This window comes from Crinia signifera, chromosome 3 (genome assembly GCF_055691185.1).
Source record: "Crinia signifera chromosome 3, ASM5569118v1, whole genome shotgun sequence".
NCBI lineage: Eukaryota > Metazoa > Chordata > Amphibia > Anura > Myobatrachidae > Crinia > Crinia signifera.
Window position 1 is genome coordinate 134,522,240 of NC_139219.1, and position 23,582 is coordinate 134,545,821.

Below are 23,582 nucleotides of genomic sequence, written 5' to 3' on the forward strand. Positions count from 1 at the left end.
ATGGTGGGGTCTATATTAAGGTCAGTGTTGTATGTAATTTTTATCCTGATGACAAATAAAATTTGAAACGTTGATAAGCTACAAGAATCCTATCTGGTTTCCTTTGAACAGGTCTCGAGTGCCGCGCCGTCTACATTGATATATATAGATATATATATATATCTATATATATATATATCTATATCTATCTATCTATCTATCTATCTATCTATCTATATCTATCTATCTATCTCTATCTATCTATCTATCTCTATCTATCTCTATCTATCTCTATCTATCTCTATCTATCTCTATATCTATCTATCTATATATATATATATATATATATATAGCTTCTTTGGTTATGAGCAGCCAACTAGTAAATTTGTTCCAATAAACCAATGAAATGAGGAACATTATGTCATTAAATAAATGGTTGAGAATTGTGTGGCTGCGTGCGTATGGTTGGAGTTGCGAATTAATTCACCCACAGAGGATGTTCGCATGCTTCGCAGTGCCTGATATTGTAAACATGTGTGCTTGCGAGCATGCAAGTGTGTGTGTGTAGTTTGTGGTCACTCCCATTTGAATAGCGTTGCAAATACTAAAGTTTGCATATGGTGTGGGCATTGCTTCGTAGAATGCCTGCGTGTGAAAAAAAATGGCATGTGGGCCCCCTCCATTGCATTTACCAACACCAGACTCAAAGAATGGGTCCTGGTATTACTATCACAGGACAAACGATGTAGGGGATCCCCAGATTTATTTTAAACCAATTTTTCAAACTAATGAAATGTCAAACTAATCACTTGACCTTCAAATGTAATCTAAAAAGCGCACTGTTAATAGTTTTGCACATAAAAATGCGTTATACAGTTAAATACAATCTTATAGAGTAAAGTTATAGAGTAAAAAAAATCCTGAAAATTGTAAAAAAAAAAAAAAAAAAAAAAAAAATCTATTTCTGAAACACTGCCATCTCTTGGCAGTGAGTGAACTTACATCTCTCTCACAGAGGCAGCTAGCTTTCAAAACTTTTGCTTTGAGCAGGCTTACATGCATGTTTAAGAAAAAATTTGCAGGGAGCCAATTCGGGCGCATACGGTGGATGTGGTAATAATTCATAGCACAATTTTACCCGATTGGGCAAGGTGTCGAAATTGGTCCAAAATTGCATAGTGTATGGGCACCTTAACATAACAGCCACGAGGATACAAGGATAAATAAGAATTTGGCTATTTAGCCAATACATTGTAGTGATAGGGGGATAGCGCCTCGACTAAGCAGCTGTGACCGAGTGAGCGCCTAGTGTCGGAGCAAGAGGCTGCATGAAAATAGGCTGGGGACAGGACAGCCGCCCAGCCTGATGACAGAGGTAACTGGGAATCTGCTCTGTACCGGAGATGATGTACGGAGGTCTCTAGGAACACGCTATGCAAATGATGGGGGAATCTGCTATGGGTAGCAAAAAAAACGCAAAACAAAACATAAACCAGCCACAATATACTTACCAACTTACTGCGCTGGTGGCTCATTGTGGTTTGAAATGGCTGCCTCCTCTCCTGCTGTGTGGGCAGTACAGATCAGCAAGTCACTACCAGGAGGGCGGGCGATAAATTGCACTCTGGGGAAAATGTCCCCTGATGCGTGCATCATGGCCGCGATTAGATAGATTCTATGTGCAGGATTCATCTCTTGGGTCAGACCCGATGCACATGGGAATGCGCATTGGGTCGGAGTGTATGCAAATCATGTGAGATTTGGTTTGATTTAATGATCCAATCTCACAAGTGAATGAGGGCCTTAAGTCCTGATATTTTAGGAGGTTGCAGGGGCCACTACGCCACATTTTACATGTTATGCCCACACTATGAATGTACTCATTGGATCTGTGGTTTAAATACACCAGAAATTTAAACCATGCAATCTTGATTAATAAATATTATATACTTCATTTTTTTCCGCCCACACTGATATCTGGACACCATCTTTAGTATGGGCAAGGATAAAACATGTTTTTTTTTTCAAATGTTTAATCCACAAATTCATTTTAAAGTCTCTTATATTAAATGACTCTACCCAGAAATATGTTGTAGATTTTTAGAAATATAATATGGTTTTTAACTTGTGTAACGAAACAGGAAGTGGGTTGGACTTCCTGTTTCTATCAGTATGTGGGGTATAAAATACACCAGCATGTACAATCCTCTGCATAACTTGAAACAGTACCATTTAGGTTCGTAATGCGTTTGTACAAGCAGAGGAGATCCCCTACTTTAAGTCATTCCACCATCAGGAACAACTTGAAGATTTCCCCAAACACCTGGAACCTATGGGAAATCTGGCACTCCATATTCATGTTGTCATGTTCGAACTTTCTGTTAGTGTCATCAATAGGGTGACATGCCCATCTTTTACTAAAATTTTCTGTATGTTTTTTGGAGGTGTGCTCCAATAAAAGCCTGTTTTTAACAAAACCTGATTCGTCCATCTGAAAGATACCTTTATGGAAGTCTCCTTCGCAATGACTGAGTTTTGGGGTATGCATCATTCTTGGTCGTAACTTGTGCAAATATACTTTTACAGGCTTTATTACAGGCATTCCCAACCACGGTCCTCAAGGCACACCAACAATAAAGGTTTTAGTAATATCCAGGCTTCAGCACAGATGGTTTAATCAGAATCCCTCAGATACTAATTAAGTCACTTGTGCTCAAGCCTGGATATCTCGAAAACCTGCACTATTTGTGTGCCTTGAGGACCATGGTTGGGAATGCCTGCTTTATTATATGCTATATCTTGTGAGTTCTTCATTATAAACATGCCTTTATGGGAACAGGTGCTGGACGGGGTCCCGACAGTCAGGATCCCGATTGTCAAAACACCGACAGCTGGGTTCCAGATGGCCACCTGCTATTTTCCCTCGTAGGGGTCCACGAACCCCATAGAGGGAGAATAGAATAGTTGGAGAGCATAGCGAGCCACCGTGCCCGCAAGGGGCTTTGTTACACTCACCATACTGTATGGGAACTAAATCATATGTAGCAAAGACACTGCCATCTTGAGAAATTTGGTGAAGATTGAAACCCCAACAGTTGACTCCTTACATTCACCATACCAGGGGAGTTCCTTACATTATTTACTATATACATCATAGCACCAGTGTGTATCCTACTATCTTTTATATTGGAATTTTTGAAGGTGGTGACCTTCATTAGTGATAGATGCGGTCAGGCTGCTGTGCTCGAAAGTAACACACCCCTACCCATTTTTTGCTGGTTAAATGCCCGCTTGCAGGGTCTCATCCCTGGCTTAATACTGGTGTCCCATCTCCATTGTTGGTTAAATGCCCACCTGCAGTGCTCTCTCCCCATTATAATTGTCAGGAGGAGGCCGCCCACTCTGTGCTCATCCAATGCCCACCTGAAATGCCCCATCCCTGGCTTAATACTGGCACCCCATCTCGAGCGCTGGCTAAATGCCTCCTTGAAGTGTCTCATCCCTAGTTTACTTTTGGCACCCTGTATCCAGCGCTGGTTAAATGCGTGCTTGCAGTGGCCTCTCCCTGTTTTAATTGTTGGGAGGGAGCCACCACCTCTGCGCTCGTCCAATGCATGCCTGAAGTGCCCCCATTCAGAGTGGTCTGTGAATCAAACACTGTAGATATCAATGTGAAATCCATGTGATATCAATCCCCAGTTAGTTATTTTTTCACTTGTTTACTTATTCATCGAGGGTTTTTAAGATCTTCTGTACCTGCTGCAGCAGCTTTTGAGCTGCTGTGGTTGGGAAGGTTAGGTGGAACAAGAATTGTATAAGCATAAAACTTTTGACCGTCTGTCGGACAGGTCTTAAGACTATTTATAAATAAAGAGGCGAAACATAGTGTAACTTTTTCATAATTAAAATTTATTTTCCACATTGAATCACTACCCTAATTCAAACCATGTTATTCTGGGTTGAGCAACTATGTTTAACAAAAACATGAAAAAAATTACCACAAAAGTGTACACAAAAAGAAAAAATAATAATAAATATATAATATATAAATAATAAATATAGAAAATCATTTTATGTAAACTGTTAAAACACTTAGATACTGCTTGCATAAAATATTTAGCTGAATGCCAGTAAAAGGCAATGTAAGAAACCTGGGGTGGAACGTGCTTAAAATTAAGCAGTGTATTTTTGGTTTTGTTATAATAGACATCAAAAGCAAATACATTTTTTTTTATTTTTAGACTTCCATCTTCAAGAACTTTTCTCCCATGACACACCATCTCTCTTTGCTCAGGTAAAGTGATTGATTGTTAGTTGGTCCATAAATCAATCACTCCAGTCACAAGCCATAAGGCTGCTAGGTACAGGAATTTCAAGATTCCGCTGGAAAGAAAATAGACATACAGTATTAATATTTCAAACTATCTGGTATTTATAATTTACAATTAAATCTGTGATGAAGCTAGATGGGTTGGGATCATTTAGTCTACAGCATGATGGCCGACAGTCACCTAATGGTGGACACCATTAGGTCGACATGGGAAAAGGTCAACAGGTCATTAGTTCGACAGTGTCTAGGTCGACATTTTTTTTACTGGTTTTTGACCCGAATGTCAACAGTCGACATGAACACAGTTTAAAGTGCACAGCATCCCCTCGCAATGCTTCGGACACGGTGCCTTGTTATGCTTGGCACACTATTTTATTCTCCCACCACGTCCTAGTGGATGGTGGGGCATGCAATACCGCCTGTCGGCACCTCGGCTCAAGAAACCGTAAAAGACCCCATGTTGACCTTTTGACTGTCAAACTAATCATGTGACCTTCAAATGTAATCTAAAAAGCACATTGTTAATCGTTTTGTACATAATGCGTTATACAGTTAAATACAATCTCTTTGGTATAAGATTCAGTTTCATTTTGGGGTGCCTTTAGGAACAGGAGTAAAAATAAAAATCCAGAAAATTGTAAAAAAAAGAATCTCTATCTCTGAAACACTGCCATCTCTTGGCAGGGAGTGAAATTGCATATCTCTCACAGAGGCAGCTAGCTTTCAAAGCTTTTGCTTTGAGCAGGCTTACATGCGTGTATGAAAGAAGTTGCAGGGAGCCAAGTCGGGCGAATACGGCGGATGTGGCAATAATTCATTGCGCAATATATGCAAATTGGCCGCAACAATTCCAGATGAGGGAGCTGGTGCATTGTCGTGATGGATAAAAACCCACTAACCTATGAATATATGCAGGACTCCCACAAGCTCACTAAACGGCAGGTTATGGATTTGTCGCATAGCAGGCAGATGTACCAACATTTCAAGAGCCATCGGTCTCTTTATCAAGGAGCACAGTTTGGGAACAGTTTGATTAAAGAGACTGTTGGGTCTTGAAATGTTGGTACATATGCCTGCTGTGAGAAAGAAAATATCTATATATCTATCTAAATATTTTCTCTCTCTCTCCTCATCTGGTGTCCGGCACTCACATGACCCGTGATAACTTTGAACCGGTGCATGCACAAACAGAGTCCACTGTCTTGTATACAGAAGCAACTGCAGCACTCACGTCAAATAAAGTGTTTAAGTCACTTATTGCTCTATCAACGTTTCGCTAACTTTATTAGCATCATCAGGATAAGCTAATAAAAAAAGAGAAACGTTGATAAAGCAATAAGTGACTTCAACTCTTTATTTGGCGTGACATGAGTGCTGCAGTTGCTTCTGTGTATATATATAGATATATATCTATATATATATATATATAAAGAAAGAGAATAGGGGTGCGCTAAAGATACCACTACAAGGTTACACATATAATAAGTCAACAATTTCATAAAAACAAATAAGCATTTATTGATGGTTATTCAGTAATGCAATTTTCTTTTCACTGTTTAGAGGTTTTCATTTATGTCGTATATAGATCCGCGGCCCGACGCGTTTCGTCCCTTAGGACTTCATCAGGGGCGATGACCCAATCAATTATGGTGTGTATAAGGTCCCAGTATCAGGTTTAGCTGACTAGTGATCACCCGTAACTTCAGTCTGATGTCACTCCGTTCAAACGGAAATATATAAAGTGGGAAGCCACAGGATAGAAAGCAGATATCTCTAAATCCAAAGGGGATGTTAATTCAGAGACCAGGTAGCTGTTTGTTCCCGGTTAGTACATACAGTCGCTAAAAAATTTCAGTGAAAGGGGTCACAGGGTCTCCAGGAGCCAGGAATCACAGGATCTCCAGGAGCCAGTATCTAGTACTGTATATATACTATTTTGGTTCTGGAGGACACCCCAGTGGCTGCATGTTTTTTGATGCAAGTGCGATCCTTTTTTGATATATAGATAAATATATATCTATCTATATCTATACTGTCTTTTTTGACACAGTGATGCTTCTAGCTGTCCTGAGGAAGGGGCTTCGGCTCCGAAACGGACAACTTAGGCTGAAGTTTTGCACGTTTTTTGTGTGATTTCCTATATGATGTTTTGAATACAAGTCTTTCACTATTTTGAGTGCCGACCCGTGTCTCTTATTTACTTGGGAAATTCGTCTCTATATAGCATTGTGGAGGGCACCTACTCATGTATGGATGGTTCCAAGTGCCGGCCGTAACGAATTGTGTGTGTAAAAAAAAAAAATATATATATATTTTATATATATATATATATATATATATATATATATATATATATATATATATATATATATATATATATATATATATATATCTCGCATACGATTTTTCACTGAAAAGCATCCAAATGCATTGGAATTAGTATGAAACATGTTCAATGGCCCCCAAATGGCATTTTTGAGGCTGTACCACCCCCACTATCAACGTGAACCCGAAGCGCGGCGAGCCCGCGCGGGGCGGCGGTATGCGTCCTACGACCTTTTCATACCCCCACTATCCACGTCGGCGTGGAGTTGAGAATAGAAAGTGTGGCGAGCGCAGCGAGCCCCGCGAGGGGACGCGGATACCTTCACAGGTATCCGCGTCCCCTCACGGGCTTCACAGGTGTCCGCTCGCCACGCTTCGGGCTCGGTGGCTCGCTGCGCTCGCCACACTTTATATTCTCAACTCCACGCCGACGTGGATAGTGGGGGTATGAAAAGGTCGTAGGACGCGTACCGCTGCGTTGATAGTGGGGGTGGTACAGCCTCAAAAATGCCATTTGGGGGCCATTGAACATGTTTAATATTAATTCCAATGCACTTGGATGATTTTCAGTGCAAAATCGTATGCGATCAAATCGCATGCGATGGCATACGATTTTGTAAAAAAAAAAAGGCAAAAAAAAAAAAATCGGTAAAAATCGCATCGCATGCCATTATATATGGTAATGCGATGGGAGCCGTGATAATCCACAAGATATATATATATATATATATATATATACACACACACACACAAAATGAATGTGTGGCGCCACCTGTGCATCCCCAGCTACTATAAATATGGTAGGCAATGTCCCCCTTATTTTTTTTATGGGGTGTCAGCCAATCCTCAAAGTCCAAGTAATGGTAAATTACTTAAGAGAAGAAATGTGTTCAATAGATGAGGATGCGGCGACTATTGCTCTTTAAGAAAAATAGTGCAACCTGCCCTAAATAGAACAGGGTTTGCCGATGTTGAGTATGGACCTAGAACCTCTATAGGTGAATTAATTGGCTATGGTTACCAATTAAAAATAATCACTAAATGTGAGTAAAAAGATTACATTTATTATTACAATAAAAATAGGGATATTCATACAATAAAAAAGGGATATTTAAAAATAAACAATTAATACAATTCCTATCCTAAAAAAAAATTGCGGAGATAATTCTTTAAGAATATAATGAAGAGACAGAAATAAAATAAAAATATTCAAGGTGCAAAAAGTAAGTAAGGTGCTTATCTTAGATGAGACAGGAGGGCTAGAGTGTCCCAGCGCATTTCGTCCTTCTGACTATCAAGGGACGAAATGCGTTGGGACACTCTAGCCCTCCTGCCTCATCACAGATATATCAAAAAAGGATCGCACTTGCATCAAAAAACATGCCACTGGGCTGTCCTCCAGAACCAATATAGTCCATAAATATAGAAAATATTATGAAGCACTCTCCAGCTTAATACTGCAAATAAAACATTGCTGCAATTGTTAATCAAACTTGCATCATAGTAAAGGTAAAGTGATACTCAATGTGTAGGATGCTCTCATCTGTCTTCTGCCTTCTCTGCTTCCTGCTATTGGCTGGCTAACAAAACTGAAGAGCTGAGCATTGAGGCGGGGTTTTAGGGGAGAGGAGCCGTGCATACTGGGAAACCTTAAAGGTTTCGCTGATTGGTGCCATGGTCCTCTGGATCCACCTACAACCCCAATGTCACCCTCGGGGTCCCATGAACCTCAAAGAAAGGTTACCTAAGGCAGATCTACCATAACCAGTTTCTTCTTCGGGTTTCATGGTCCCCACAGGGTGACATTAGGGATGTCCAAAAGCAGTACTCAAGGGAGGGTACCTGCCTGAGGTCTCAGAAGAACCAGACAACCAAAAGGAAGCATCCTGGGAGGTTAACGTATCAAATGCATAGAACTTTGGAATGATTAGACAGATAACAACCACCTTGCAGCCTTGGACTACTCATCTGGTGGAATGTGCATGAATCGACAATGTTAGAGGAAGATCAGCTTGCTGGTAGGCTTGCTGAATTACCATGTGTAACTGGCGGGCAACAGCTTGCTTGTTCGCTGGCCAGCACTTTATGTGAAAGCCATATAGGACAGAGTGTGTCTGATTTCTAGATGGAAGTAGTATGATCCAGATTTATAGTTAGGGCCCTAACTATATCCAAGGAGCTGGGGAAAGATCTTCCAAATTGAACACGGGGACCACTATTTCCTGTTTGATGTGGAACCTGAAGACTACATTGGGCAGGTGGGAAGCTCTGGTTCTTAGCACCGCCATATTCGGATGGAAAATCAGAAAAGGGTGCGGAGGGCATGAAAGAGCAGTCAAATCCAATACGCATCTAGCAGACTCTTTTGCCAAAAAGAATACAGTGTTCGCTGTGAGCCACTTGCATTCCACAGTATGTAGTAGTTTGAAAGTAGGTTTGGCCAAAGCCTGTAACACTAAGTACAGGTCCTATGGTGTCATTGGAGGTACATATGGTGGTCGTATATGTAGAACACCCTGGATAAAAGTACGTATATCTGGAAGAGATACCATCTTCCTTTGGAACCAGACAGAGCTGAGATATGCACCTTAAGCCAGGCTAATCTTAGCCCCATATCTAAACCTATCTGTAAGAAAGCAAGGACTCTAGCTGTAAACACTTTCATATTATACTTGCGAGATGCACACCAGGAGAAATAAGTGTGCCACACCTGGTAGTAAATCCACACTAAGGCGGGTTTACGAGCTTTGATCATTGTTTGGACGTTGGTAGAAAACCCTTTCTGTTTTAGTATGGCAATTTCAAGCGCCACGCCATCAAAGACAGGCGCTGAAGATCTGGATTTAACAAGGACCCTGGCTGAGCAGGTCCTGTCGTAATGGCAGCTGTACTGACCGGTGTTGTAGGTCTACGTACCAATGATGTTGAGGCCAGGCCGGGGCTATAGTTTGAATTTCCTTACTACTCTGCTTATCATAGATATATGGAGGCTCCTGTACAGCCACCAGGGCAGAGGACTTGCCAGGTAGAATAAAGCAATTGACACAACCCTTCCTGGATAACATCCTGCTCAGACAGGCCTGCAGCACAACCCTTACAGGATAAGCGTATGGGAGACTGAGTGTGCCTCCATTTAGAAGTCATGTTGAAAACACATAAGAGGAGGGTAATATACACAATAGGTATAGCCTTGATAGTAAAACCTAGAGTGGTAACCGCAGTATGTGACCTGTGAGGATAAAACCTGACTCTTCTGCCTCAAAAGATATGAGAAACGTAAGGGACAGCTATAAGCAGGTGCTGAAAGAAAAACGGACTAGCACTTTGTCAAGCACAATACCGCTTAAAGTATTTTAGCTGAGGCAAATATTTGCCAATGTACCACAATCAACCACTTCTATGGAAACTAGTGGTATGTGAGTGCCTGTAAAAGCATTACAGCTGTGGATGTTTTCACAGGGGAGACACTACTCACAAGTCCAGGAGACTGAGTTGCGTTGCTGAAGATAGTTGCCTGTCTCTGAGTGAGCAGGGAAAGCAGCTTTCAGGGCCGTAAAACTGCAGGAGATTGGCACCCAAAGCTGGGAGAGGTGCTGCAGGCTGGCACCGCCTGCCCTGTACTGGACTTCCCCCACATGTGCTAGTGAGCCCCAAAAAAAATGGATGTATACATCCAGCCTGCGCCACGATGGTCTAGTGGAGTCCCTGCCACAAGCAGCAGTGTCCACCACAGCTGCTGTCTGAGATTCCTGGTGTCCGCCGGTCTCCTCCTCTGCCGAAGTACCCCATGACTAGGGTCGTGGGGGAGTTTCAGTGCTGGCAGGGGTGATGGAGCTGCTGCGCGGTCGTCAGTAAGACTGATAGCACAGGTAGCTCAGCAGCGTAAATGCTGCAATGAAACAAGAAGTTTTGTGTAAAAATAGTAAAAAAAGCTTCTTTGGGATTGCCTCAGGCAATCCCTGCTGAATAAAAGGTGCTCCAGCTTCCTGCTGGCACCAACAAAAAACTGAGGAGCATGGAAGCAGTGTTATAGGGAAGAGGAGCTGTGCATCCTGGGAAATCTCACCGTGAGTACAAAGCAAAAGAGTTGTACCATTATAGTCTTAGAAACACGTACACAGGCAGTATCTAAAAGACACCTTATAAAGGGGAATATTATGGTACACAGGATTACGCCGAACGTTCGGTTTTAATTTGCATGAAATTCTCTTTGTCTCATTCATGTGTAGTAATATATTTCACAGTTTAAAAAAAAAAAACTCATTAAGTGTAACATTTTATTGTGATTGTTCTTTTATTTATGGTGCACCACACCAAGACAATTATTTTCTTTCATTCAGGTATGGAATCATACCTTTGCAAAAATATATGTAACTAAGCTCTCTGAATGACCCTCTATTATGTTAGTTTTTCAAATCTTATTACTAATGCCCTTTGGTGTGCTGGGGGTTAAATCCCCCTCCCTTGCAGCACCTGAGGAGCATTACTAGTTAGATTGAGCAGCTCTCACCACTGTTTTTATATGGAATCATACAGCATAACATAATGCTCTGATTGTTATGGGGAGGCGGAAATCTAGTTTACCCCAGAATTTCAAATTATTAGGGTCTTAAATAAAAGCAAATGAAAAAAAAAAAAGGTACAATTATGGGGAAAAAACAGAATCTAGATACGCAAAATGTAGAAAGCATATTTACTGGTGTTTTGAAGTCCATAAACATCTTTCATCCGCTTCATAGACTCAATAGTCTGCAGCAATGTACCCAATGCCTATTTGTAATGTCCACCACAAAGCCATCTAATAATATCTTCAGTGTGTGTAGACATTGCCATCCTCTTGCAACTTTGCCAGTGTTTTTATAAAGTAAGCCATTTTCTTTCAAGTACCCAAAAAAAGTCAAATATTTAAGAGAGTAGCTGCCCTAGTGAGAGGAGGAAAGTTTTATATGGTTTAGAGAGTGTACTAGTACTGAAAATCTTAATAGATTGGCACACCACAATTTATAAAGGACACAAGGAGAGCATCATACCACACAGGGAAACACATTACTTTTAGAGAAAAATAAAGAAAAAATTAGGATTTTAAAGGGAGGCAAGCAGTGAAATGAAATCTAGAAAATAATCAGACAGCATAATGCCATGGCGCATGGCACCAAAAAGCACAGCATGATTGCCTACTGATTGCTGAAGGGATGGTGAAAATTGGCTAAGCCAAGCACATTAAACTATCTGGATAATGCAGAAAAGTAAGCTGGATGTGGAACAACCAACCATAGTTTGAGCGATTACATTCTGAAATACAACCAAGATTTGAAATGAAACCAAGCTGTAAATGGGACAGATTACGATATGAAAGGAAGATGGTTATGTGAAGTGGTATATTTACCTGTGCATTGCAGTAAACTTTTTGTACAGCATCAGAAAATTAATCAGCTGCAGCTCTGAATCCTTAAACACACTTGTAATGTCCACCACCATGACATCCATAGAGATTTAAAACGTTGGCTCTCTTGCAGCATTGCCAATAGATGAAGCAAACCATTTTCTTTCAGGCACCCAAAACCCTAAAATATACAAGAGTAGTAAGTAAGAAGAGCTAACAATAATAAAATCTAAACATAAAATGGTCCTTGTGTATTATCACGGCGCCCAAGTTTCCTACGTACAGCACCGCAGGAAAATCGCATCGGCCATTTTAAGCGATTTTTAATGCAATTCATTCACTGCTCTGTATGCCCCGGGGGATCGAATCGCACCTCCCGCAAAATAGCATGCAATTTTATAGGGTGTGCGATGCCATGACATTACCTATACCATAATATGTTTTACGTACCCCGAAGCGTGGCGAGCGACGGCGGAACGTGTCCTATGACGTTTACATTCCCCCACTATCGGCGATGGCATGGAGTTGATTTTATATAGTGTGGCGAGCGCAGCGAGCCACCATGCTCAAAGCGTGGCGAACGCACGCGGATTACTTAAAATGTATTCCGCTGCGCTCGACCACGCTTCGGGCTTGGTGGCTCGTTGCGCTCACCACACTATATAGAGTAAACTCCACGCCGATGTGCATAGTGGGGGTATGAAAAGATCGGAGGAAGTGTTCCGCTGCGCTTGCCACGCTTTGGGGTTGCGTGGATAGTGGGGGCCTAAAACATCATTGTATGTCATACAATGATATTATGGTATAGCTAATGTAATGGCATCGCACACCCTATGAAATCGCATGCAATGCGATTTTGCGGGAGGTGCGGTGCGATTCCCCGGGGCTGAGAGAGCAGTGAACAACTTAAAGGAAAATCGCATAGCCCTTAAAATGGTTCATGCGATGCGATTTTCCTACGAAAAATAGCCCACTAAATTGCTTAGTGGGCACCATGATAATACACAAGTACCCATAAAATTGCATGTAAAATTGGAAAACCTCTTAAAGGATGTCCACATACAGAACTGAATAAACAGTGGTACTAATCTTGAAGACCAAGAATGGGAACCTCTTATTATAGTTTATTATGGAAAAGCGGGTACATTACAATACCGCAAACTCTAGAAAGGTAGCTTATAGCACATCACCACATATCATGATGCTATACTTGTGTTTTTTTACTGTAATATTCATAGAAAACTTTGTATATTAAGTACAAATAAGCTAGACATAGGACTGAAACTGTCAGGAAGGTAGCTTAGAGCATAGCATCACAAAGCAGGATGCCATACTTCTGGTTTTATGATCCAAATAGTCGTAGAAACCTTTGCATATTAAGTACATACAAGCAGGATATTTAATATGAACAGCTAGTTATGTGAACTTAATACAGGATATATTTACCTGTGCATTCAAACCCATAACTTATTGTCTGGCAGCTTCAGGGACTCATTAGGCAACACTGTCTCCTGGTGCCTGCTTGTAATGTCCACAAGAGCTGTCCATAACATCCAGTGTTTGAAGGCATTGGCTTCCCTTTGCAACATTTCCAATGGATGAAGCGCTCAATTTTCTTTCAGGTAACCCAATATAACAATATGCAATATCGTAGCTGTGAGAAGTGGAAAAGAAACATTCAATCTCAAAACAAATGTAAAACTACAAATTGTAAATAAATGGCACAACTCTACAGGAAGTCTACGCATTATGTAAGGCAACATTCAAAACTGGGTCCACTGAAAACTTGGACCATTAGGCAGTTTGGGAATGCTTTATTAGGATAGGATATTAGGATATTTTAAGTAAAAGCAAGCTGGATATGGGAGTAGAAACTTCAGGTAGGCACCATAATGCACAAAGAAATGTAAAACTATCAGGATTTAAAATTAAAGCAAGCTGCTGCCTAAGAATAAAATGTTAGGTTAGGCACCGTGAAGAGGGGCCCAGCATAATGCTCTACTGATTGTTGTGGGGTGGCAGAAATCTGGTTTAACTGAGAATTTCAAATGATTAGGGTTTTAAATAAAGGATATATGAAAATGAGGTGGAACGTTAGGAATGGGATCATGCAGCAAAACATAATGCTCTACTGATCGTCGTGGGGAGGCAGAAATCTGGTTTAACCCAGAATTTCAAAATATTAGGGATTTAAATAAAGGATAGATGAAAATGAGGTGGAACGTTAGGAATGGAACCATACAGCATAATGCAATGTCGCACGGCACCATATGGCACAACATAATGCTCTACTGATGGTTGCGGGGAAGCGAAAACCTGGTTTAACCCAGAATTTCAAATGATTAGGGATTTAGTTAAAGATAGATGAAAAGGAGGTGTAACGTTAAGAATGGGATCATACAGCAAAACAATGCTCTACTGATGGTTGTGGGGAGGGAGAAATCTGGTTTAACCCAGAATTTCAAATGATTAGGGATTTTAATAACAGGATAGATGAAAATGAGGTGGAACGTTAGGAATGGAAACCAAACAGCATAATGCAATGTCGCACGGCACCATACGACACAACATAATGCTCTACTGATGGTTGTGGGGAGGGAGAAATCTGGTTTAACCCAGAATTTCAAAATATTAGGGAATTAAATAAAGGGTAGATTAAAATGAGGTGGAACATTAGGAATGGGATCATACAGCAAAACAATGCTCTACTGATGGTTGTGGGGAGGTGGAAACCTGGTTTAACCCAGAATTTCAAATTATTAGTGATTTTAATAAAGAATAGATGAAAATTAGGTGGAATGTTAGGAATGGAAACCATACAGCATAATGCAATGTCACATGGCACCATACAAAACAACATAATGCTCTACTGATGATTGTGGGGAGGGAGAAATCTGGTTTAACCCAGAATTTCAAAATATTAGGGAATTAACAAAAGAATAGATGAAAATGAGGTGGAGCGTTAGGAATGGGATCATACAGCAAAACATAATGCTCTACTGATAGTCATGGGGAGGTGGAAACCTGGTTTAACCCAGAATTTCAAAATATTAGGGAATTAAATAAAGGGTAGATGAAAATGAGGTGGAACGTTAGGAACAGGATCATACAGCAAAACATAATGCTCTACTGATGGTTGTGGGAGGGAGAAATCTGGTGTAACCCAGAATTTCTAAATATTAGGGAATTAAATAAAGGGTAGATGAAAATGAGGTGGAACGTTAGGAACAGGATCATACAGCAAAACATAATGCTCTACTGATGGTTGTGGGAGGGAGAAATCTGGTTTAACCCAGAATTTCAAATGATTAGGGATTTTAAAAAAGGATAGATGAAAATGAGGTGGAACGTTAAGAATGGAAACCATACAGCATAATGCAATGTCGCACGGTACCATACGACACAACATAATGCTCTACTGATGGTTGTGGGGAGGCAGAAATCTGGTTTAACCTAGAATTTCAAAATATTAGGGAATTAAATAAAGGGAAGATGAAAATGAGGTGGAACATTAGGAACAGGATCATACAGCAAAACGTAATGCTCTACTGATGGTCGTGGGGAGGCAGAAATCTGATTTAACACAGAATTTCAAAATAGTAGGGTTTTAAATAAAATATAGATGAAATTGAGGTGGAACGTTAGGAATGGGATCATACAGCAAAACGTAATGCTCTACTGATGGTCGTGGGCAGGCAGAAATCTTGTTTAACCCAGAATTTCAAAATATTAGGGTTTTAAATAAAGGATAGATGAAAAGGAGGTGGAACGTTAGGAATGGGATCATACAGCAAAACGTAATAGTCTATTGATGGTCGTGGGGAGGCAGAAATCTGGTTTAACCCAGAATTTCAAATGATTAGGGATTTTAATAAAGAATAGATGAAAATGAGATGGAGCGTTAGGAATGGGATCATACAGAAAAACATAATGCTCTACTGATAGTCATGGGGAGGTGGAAACCTGGTTTAACCCAGAATTTCAAAATATTAGGGAATTAAAGAAAGGGTAGATGAAAATGAGGTGGAACTTAGGAACAGGATCATACAGCAAAACATAATGCTCTACTGATGGTTGTGGGGAGGGAGAAATCTGGTTTAACCCAGAATTTCAAATGATTAGGGATTTTAATAACAGGATAGATGAAAATGAGGTGGAACGTTAGGAATGGAAACCATACAGCATAATGCAATGTCGCACGGCACCATACAACACAACATGATGCTTTACTGATGGTTGTGGGGAGGCAGAAATCTGGTTTAACCCAGAATTTCAAAATATTAGGGATTTAAATAAAGGATAGATGAAAATGAGGTGCAACGTTAGGAACAGGATCATACAGCAAAACAATGCTCTACTGATAGTTGTGGGGAGGGAGAAATCTGGTTTAACCCAGAATTTCAAAATATTAGGGAATTAAATAAGGGGTAGATGAAAATGAGGTGGAACGTTAGGAACAGGATCATACAGCAAAACAATGCTCTACTGATAGTTGTGGGGAGGGAGAAATCTGGTTTAACCCAGAATATCAAAATATTAGGGATTTAAATTAAGGATAGATGAAAATGAGGTGGAACGTTAAGAATGGAAACCATACAGCATAATGCAATGTCGCACGGCACCATACGACACAACATAATGCTCTACTGATGGTTGTGGGGAGGCAGAAATCTGGTTTAACCTAGAATTTCAAAATATTAGGGAATTAAATAAAGGGTAGATGAAATTGAGGTGCAACATTAGGAATGGGATCATACAGCAAAACAATGCTCTACTGATGGTTGTGGGGAGGGAGAAATCTGGTTTAACCCAGAATTTCAAAATATTAGGGATTTAAATAAAGGATAGATGAAAATGAGGTGCAACGTTAGGAATGGGATCATGCAGCAAAACATAATGCTCTACTGATAGTCATGGGGAGGTGGAAACCTGGTTTAACCCAGAATTTCAAATTATTAGTGATTTTAATAAAGAAGAGATGAAAATGAGGTGGAGCGTTAGGAGTGGGATCATACAGTAAAACAATGCTCTACTGATGGTTGTGGGGAGGGAGAAATCTGGTTTAACCCAGAATTTCAAAATATTAGGGTTTTAAATAAAGGATAGATGAAAAGGAGGTGGAGCGTTAGGAATGGGATCATACAGAAAAACATAATGCTCTACTGATAGTCATGGGGAGGTGGAAACCTGGTTTAACCCAGAATTTCAAAATATTAGGGAATTAAATAAAGGGTAGATGAAAATGAGGTGGAACGTTAGGAACAGGATCATACAGCAAAACATAATGCTCTACTGATGGTTGTGGGAGGGAGAAATCTGGTTTAACCCAGAATTTCAAAATATTAGGGAATTAAATAAAGGGTAGATGAAAAGGAGGTGGAACTTAGGAACAGGATCATACAGCAAAACATAATGCTCTACTGATGGTTGTGGGGAGGGAGAAATCTGGTTTAACCCAGAATTTCAAATGATTAGGCATTTTAATAACAGGATAGATGAAAATGAGGTGGAACGTTAGGAATGGAAACTATACAGCATAATGCAATGTCGCACGGCACCATACAACACAACATGATGCTTTACTGATGGTTGTGGGGAGGGAGAAATCTGGTTTAACCCAGAATTTCAAAATATTAGGGATTTAAATAAAGGATAGATGAAAATGAGGTGCAAAGTTAGGAATGGGATCATACAGCAAAACAATGCTCTACTGATGGTTGTGGGGAGGGAGAAATCTGGTTTAACCCAGAAGTTCAAAATATTAGGGATTTAAATAAAGGATAGATGAAAATGAGGTGCAACGTTAGGAATGGGATCATGCAGCAAAACATAATGCTCTACTGATAGTCATGGGGAGGTGGAAACCTGGTTTAATCCAGAATTTCAAAATAGTAGGGTTTTAAATAAAGGATAGATGAAAATGAGGTGGAACGTTAGGAATGGAAACCATACAGCATAATGCAATGTCGCACGGCACCATACAACACAACATAATGCTCTACTGATGGTTGTGGGAGGGAGAAATCTGGTTTAACCCAGAATTTAAAAATATTAGGGATTTAAATAAAGGATAGATGAAAATGAGGTGCAACGTTAGGAATGGGATCATACAGCAAAACAATGCTCTACTGATGGTTGTGGGGAGGGAGAAATCTGGTTTAACCCAGAATTTCAAAACATTAGGGAATTAAATAAAGGGTAGATGAATTAGGAACAGGATCATACAGAAAAACATAATGCTCTACTGATGGTTGTGGGGAGGGAGAAATCTGGTTTAACCCAGAATTTAAAAATATTAAGGAATTAAAAAAAGAATAGATGAAAATGAGGTGGAACATTAGGAATAGGATCATACAGCAAAACAATGTTCTACTGATGGTTGTGGGAGGGAGAAATCTGGTTTAACCCAGAATTTCAAAATATTAGGGATTTAAATAAAGGATAGTTGAAAATGAAATGGAACGTTAGGAATGGGATCATACAGCAGAACATAATGCTCTACTGATGGTCGTGGGGAGGCAGAAATCTGGTTTAACCCAGAATTTCAAATTTTTAGTGATTTTAATAAAGAATAGATGATAATGAGGTGGAGCGTTAGGAGTGGGATCATACAGCAAAACAATGCTCTACTGATGGTTGTGGGGAGGTAGAAATCTGGCTTAACCCAGAATTTCTAAATGTTAGGGAATTAAATAAAGGGTAGTTGAAAATGAGGTGGAACGTTAGGAATGGAAACCATACAGCATAATGCAATGTCGCACGGCACCATACAACACAACATAATGCTCTACTGATGGTTGTGGGGAGGGAGAAATCTGGTTTAACCCAGAATTTCAAAATATTAGGGATTTAAATAAATAGATGAAAATGAGGTGCAACGTTAGGAATGGGATTATACAGCAAAACAATGCTATACTGATGGTTGTGGAGAGGGAGGAATCTGGTTTAACCCAGAATTTCAAAATATTAGGGAATTAAATAAAAAGTAGATGAAAATGAGGTGGAACGTTAGGAACAGGATCATACAGCAAAACATAATGCTCTACTGATGGTTGTGGGAGGGAGAAATCTGGTTTAACCCAGAATTTCAAAATATTAGGGATTTAAATAAAGGATAGATGAAAATGAGGTGGAACGTTAGGAATGGGATCATACAGCAAAGCGTAATGCTCTACTGATGGTCATGGGCAGGCAAAAATCTGGTTTAACCCAGAATTTCAAAATATTAGGGTTTTAAATAAAGGATAGATGAAAATGAGGTGCAACGTTAGGAATGGGATCATACAGCAAAACAATGCTCTACTGATGGTTGTGGGGAGAGAGAAATCTGGTTTAACCCAGAATTTCAAAACATTAGGGAATTAAATAAAGGGTAGATGAATTAGGAACAGGATCATACAGAAAAACATAATGCTCTACTGATGGTTGTGGGGAGGGAGAAATCTGGTTTAACCCAGAATTTAAAAATATTAAGGAATAAAAAAAAGAATAGATGAAAATGAGGTGGAACATTAGGAATAGGATCATACAGCAAAACAATGTTCTACTGGTGGTTGTGGGAGGGAGAAATCTGGTTTAACCCAGAATTTCAAATGATTAGGGATTTTAATAAAAGGATAGATGAAAATGAGGTGGAACGTTAGGAATGGGAACCATACAGCATAATGCAATGTCGCACGGCACCATACGACACAACATAATGCTCTACTGATGGTTGTGGGGAGGCGGAAACCTGGTTTAACCCAGAATTTCAAAATATTAGGGAATTAAATAAAGGGTAGATGAAAATGAGGTGGAACGTTAGGAACAGGATCATACAGCAAAACGTAATGCTCTAATGATGGTTGTGGAAGGGAGAAATCTGGTTTAACCCAGAATTTCAAAATATTAGGGATTTAAATAAAGGATAGTTGAAAATGAAATGGAACGTTAGGAATGGGATCATACAGCAGAACATAATGCTCTACTGATGGTTGTGGGAAGGGAGAAATCTGGTTTAACCCAGAATTTCAAAATATTAGGGAATTAAATAAAGGGTAGATGAAAATGAGGTGGAACGTTAGGAACAGGATCATACAGCAAAACATAATGCTCTACTGATGGTTGTGGGAGGGAGAAATCTGGTTTAACCCAGAATTTCAAAATATTAGGGATTTAAATAAAGGATAGATGAAAATGAGGTGGAACATTAGGAATGGGATCATGCAGCAAAACATAATGCTCTACTGATAGTCATGGGGAGGTGGAAACCTGGTTTAACCCAGAATTTCAAATTATTAGTGATTTTAATAAAGAATAGATGAAAATGAGGTGGAGCGTTAGGAGTGGGATCATACAGTAAAACAATGCTCTACTGATGGTTGTGGGGAGGGAGAAATCTGGTTTAACCCAGAATTTCAAAATATTAGGGATTTAAATAAAGGATAGATGAAAATGAGGTGCAACGTTAGGAACAGGATCATACAGCAAAACAATGCTCTACTGATGGTTGTGGGGAGGGAGAAATCTGGTTTAACCCAGAATTTCAAAATATTAGGGATTTAAATAAAGGATAGATGAAAATGAGGTGCAACGTTAGGAACAGGATCATACAGCAAAACAATGCTCTACTGATGGTTGTGGGGAGGGAGAAATCTGGTTTAACCCAGAATTTCAAAATATTAGGGAATTAAATAAAGGGTAGATGAAAATGAGGTGGAACGTTAGGAACAGGATCATACAGCAAAACATAATGCTCTACTGATGGTTGTGGGGAGGGAGAAATCTGGTTTAACCCAGAATTTCAAATGATTAGGGATTTTAATAACAGGATAGATGAAAATGAGGTGGAACGTTAGGAATGGAAACCATACAGCATAATGCAATGTCGCACGGCACCATACAACACAACATGATGCTTTACTGATGGTTGTGGGGAGGCAGAAATCTGGTTTAACCCAGAATTTCAAAATATTAGGGATTTAAATAAAGGATAGATGAAAATGAGGTGCAACGTTAGGAACAGGATCATACAGCAAAACAATGCTCTACTGATGGTTGTGGGGAGGGAGGAATCTGGTTTAACCCAGAATTTCAAAATATTAGGGAATTAAATAAAGGGTAGATGAAAATGAGGTGGAACGTTAGGAATGGGATCATGCAGCAAAACATAATGCTCTACTGATAGTCATGGGGAGGTGGAAACCTGGTTTAATCCAGAATTTCAAAATAGTAGGGTTTTAAAGAAAATATAGATGAAAATGAGGTGGAACGTTAGGAATGGGATCATACAGCAAAGCGTAATGCTCTACTGATGGTCATGGGCAGGCAAAAATCTGGTTTAACCCAGAATTTCAAAATATTAGGGTTTTAAATAAAGGATAGATGAAAATGAGGTGCAACGTTAGGAATGGGATCATACAGCAAAACAATGCTCTACTGATGGTTGTGGGGAGGGAGAAATCTGGTTTAACCCAGAATTTCAAAATATTAGGGAATTAAATAAAGGGTAGATGAAAATGAGGTGGAACGTTAGGAACAGGATCATACAGCAAAACATAATGCTCTACTGATGGTTGTGGGAGGGAGAAATCTGGTTTAACCCAGAATTTCAAAATAATAGGGATTTAAATAAAGGATAGATGAAAATGAGGTGGAACGTTAAGAATGGAAACCATACAGCATAATGCAATGTCGCACGGCACCATACGACACAACATAATGCTCTACTGATGGTTGTGGGGAGGCAGAAATCTGGTTTAACCTAGAATTTCAAAATATTAGGGAATTAAATAAAGGGTAGATGAAATTGAGGTGCAACATTAGGAATGGGATCATACAGCAAAACAATGCTCTACTGATGGTTGTGGGGAGGGAGAAATCTGGTTTAACCCAGAATTTCAAAATATTAGGGATTTAAATAAAGGATAGATGAAAATGAGGTGCAACGTTAGTAATGGGATCATGCAGCAAAACATAATGCTCTACTGATAGTCATGGGGAGGTGGAAACCTGGTTTAACCCAGAATTTCAAATTATTAGTGATTTTAATAAAGAATAGATGAAAATGAGGTGGAGCGTTAGGAGTGGGATCATACAGTAAAACAATGCTCTACTGATGGTTGTGGGGAGGGAGAAATCTGGTTTAACCCAGAATTTCAAAATATTAGGGTTTTAAATAAAGGATAGATGAAAAGGAGGTGGAGCGTTAGGAATGGGATCATACAGAAAAACATAATGCTCTACTGATAGTCATGGGGAGGTGGAAACCTGGTTTAACCCAGAATTTCAAAATATTAGGGAATTAAATAAAGGGTAGATGAAAATGAGGTGGAACGTTAGGAACAGGATCATACAGCAAAACATAATGCTCTACTGATGGTTGTGGGGAGGGAGAAATCTGGTTTAACCCAGAATTTCAAATGATTAGGGATTTTAATAACAGGATAGATGAAAATGAGGTGGAACGCTAGGAATGGAAACCATACAGCATAATGCAATGTCGCACGGCACCATACAACACAACATGATGCTTTACTGATGGTTGTGGGGAAGGAGAAATCTGGTTTAACCCAGAATTTCAAAATATAAGGGATTTAAATAAAGGATAGATGAAAATGAGGTGCAAAGTTAGGAATGGGATCATACAGCAAAACAATGCTCTACTGATGGTTGTGGGGAGGGAGGAATTTGGTTTAACCCAGAATTTCAAAATATTAGGGAATTAAATAAAGGGTAGATGAAAATGAGGTGGAACGTTAGGAACAGGATCATACAGCAAAACATAATGCTCTACCGATGGTTGTGGGAGGGAGAAATCTGGTTTAACCCAGAAGTTCAAAATATTAGGGCTTTAAATAAAGGATAGATGAAAATGAGGTGGAACGTTAGGAATGGGATCATGCAGCAAAACATAATGCTCTACTGATAGTCATGGGGAGGTGGAAACCTGGTTTAACCCAGAATTTCAAAATATTAGGGAATTAAATAAAGGGTAGATGAAAATGAGGTGGAATTTAGGAACAGGATCAGCCAGCAAAACATAATGCTCTACTGATGGTTGTGGGGAGGGAGAAATCTGGTTTAACCCAGAATTTCAAATGATTAGGGATTTTAATAACAGGATAGATGAAAATGAGGTGGAACGTTAGGAATGGAAACCATACAGCATAATGCAATGTCGCACGGCACCATACAACACAACATGATGCTTTACTGATGGTTGTGGGGAGGCAGAAATCTGGTTTAACCCAGAATTTCAAAATATTAGGGAATTAAATAAAGGGTAGATGAAAATGAGGTGCAACGTTAGGAACAGGATCATACAGCAAAACAATGCTCTACTGATGGTTGTGGGGAGGGAGGAATCTGGTTTAACCCAGAATTTCAAAATATTAGGGAATTAAATAAAGGGTAGATGAAAATGAGGTGGAACGTTAGGAATGGGATCATGCAGCAAAACATAATTCTCTACTGATAGTCATGGGGAGGTGGAAACCTGGTTTAATCCAGAATTTCAAAATAGTAGGGTTTTAAAAAAAAGGATAGATGAAAATGAGGTGGAACGTTAGTAATGGAAACCATACA

General features: G+C 39.7%; 1 long non-coding RNA gene across 3 annotated transcripts in view; it reads right to left on the reverse strand.

Annotated features, from left to right (window-relative positions):
- Nucleotides 1–3,867: 3,867 nt before the first annotated feature.
- LOC146063797 (uncharacterized) overlaps nucleotides 3,868–23,582 on the reverse strand; it is a 50,998-nt gene continuing 31,283 nt past the window's right edge. For 2 of the 3 annotated variants that reach the window (XR_014471677.1, XR_014471676.1), the window contains exons 5-7: nucleotides 13,464–13,671; nucleotides 12,021–12,198; nucleotides 3,868–4,362 (exon numbers count right to left, since the gene is read on the reverse strand). This is a non-coding gene — a long non-coding RNA (uncharacterized LOC146063797). Of the gene's footprint in view, nucleotides 4,363–11,331; nucleotides 11,557–12,020; nucleotides 12,199–13,463; nucleotides 13,672–23,582 lie in introns of all 3 variants that reach the window. The other variant, XR_014471678.1, reaches the window with a different exon arrangement.